The sequence below is a fragment of the Sciurus carolinensis genome, chromosome 2 (genome assembly GCF_902686445.1).
Source record: "Sciurus carolinensis chromosome 2, mSciCar1.2, whole genome shotgun sequence".
Lineage (NCBI taxonomy): Eukaryota > Metazoa > Chordata > Mammalia > Rodentia > Sciuridae > Sciurus > Sciurus carolinensis.
The window spans coordinates 120,098,214-120,100,025 of record NC_062214.1 but is presented as its reverse complement, the minus strand read 5'-3'; the positions used below and the strand labels follow the sequence as shown (position 1 = coordinate 120,100,025).

The 1,812-nt window shown below is 41.2% G+C and overlaps 1 pseudogene; it reads left to right on the top strand.

The window, feature by feature from the left end:
• Window positions 1–569: 569 nt before the first annotated feature.
• On the top strand, window positions 570–1,519 carry LOC124977617 (olfactory receptor 4F15-like; annotated as a pseudogene).
• Window positions 1,520–1,812: the final 293 nt, after the last annotated feature.

Sequence of the window (1,812 nt, the reverse complement as noted above, 5' to 3'; positions counted from 1 at the left end):
GGTTTAGATTCTGCATCATGAATCTCTTTTCTGACCTTGCACTTTACCAGAATGCTGTCATAGCCCAGGCTGTGTAATCCCTCTACGCCTTGGACTGAGCGACCAAAGTGGGAAACTTTAGGGCTTCTACATTATCTCCTCCCTCATGAGGAAAAAGGGAATATGATGTGTCAAAACATGAAGCTAACCATGAGAGAGTATTAAGGAGAGTGAGAGTAAAGAGGTGAGGAAAATCAAGGCTATAAGAAATTGCTGGAGGCTTGGGAACTACATAAGCAGGAGTAATAAACTGTGAGGAAGAAATCAGAGTTCATTTCCATTTCCTTTCCCCCTCATCATATTATTGCAGAGAATTCCTAATCCTCCCATAATCTTGTGATTCATAATTTTTTTTGCCTAATCTCTTTTTCAAATGTGGAGAATTTTAGGGAGTCTAGAAGTTAGAAGCTGCAAAAACAAGTTGTTTTTCCTTATAAGTTGAAACTCATGTAGTTTTGACTCTCCACAAAGCTTGATTACTTTTTTTGTTACTTTCCTTTCTCTTTCAGGTAATGTTTGAGACAGTTCTGCTCTCTGAGACAATGGATGGAGCCAACCACTCTGTGGTGTCCGAGTTTGTGTTCCTGGGACTTTCCAACTCTTGGGAGATTCAGCTCCTCCTTTTCCTCTTTTCTTCTGTGTTCTACTTGTCAAGTCTTATGGGAAACCTCCTCATTGTGTTCTCTGTGACTTTTGACTCTAACCTACACTCCCCCATGTACTTCTGCTGGCAAATCTCTCATTTCTTGATCTGGGAGTCTGCTCTATTGCAGCCCCCAAAATGATTTATGACCTTTTTAGAAAACACAAAGCAATCTCTTTTAGGGGTTGTATAGCTCAGATCTTCTTTATTCATGCTATTGGGGGCACAGAAATGGTGCAGCTCATAGCCATGGCCTTTGACAGGTATGTGACCATATGCAAGCCTCTGCACTACCTGACCATCATGAGCCCACGAATGTGCATTTTAATTTTGGCTGTTGCCTGGATACTTGGCCTCATCCACGCAGTGGCCCAATAGGCTTTTGTTGTAGACCTGCCCTTCTGTGGTCCGAATGTACTGGACAGCTTTTACTGTGATCTCCCTCAGCTCATTAAACTTGCTTGCATGAAGACCAATAGCCTGGAGTTCATGGTCACAGCCAACAGTGGACTCATTTCTGTGGGGTCCTTCTTTATACTGATCCTTTCTTACATCTTCATTCTGGTTACTGTTTGGATATACTCCTCAGGTGGTTTATCCAAGGCCCTCTCCACTTTATCAGCTCATGTCATGGTGGTAGTTTTATTCTTTGGACCATTAATCTTCTTCTACACCTGGCCTTTCCCTTCATCTCACGTGGACAAATTTCTTGCTATCTTTAATGCAGTTCTCACTCCTTTTCTGAATCCAGTGTTCTACACATTCAGGAACAAGGAGATGAAGGCAGCAATGTGGAAACTGTTCTATCAGATTGTGGGTTACAGGAAGATGTCCTAAACACTCTAAAGATAAACCAAAATACAACTCTGTCCTCGATGATGATTGGAAAAATAAAGTCATTGAAATTTTTGATCTCTCTTAATGCAGTGCACTAGGTTACATTTAGGTGTGTTACCGTGCTATTGTGTATCCCTAGTACCCTCACCAAGTAAGGGGACGGGAGCTTCTCGTGCTTCAGACCTGAGTTGGATGATAAATCTAAATCATTTAATATTCAAGATAACTACACAGTATTTTTACTTGGATGCTTTTTAAACATAACTTAGAAATGCTTTCTGCTCATTCTCCTT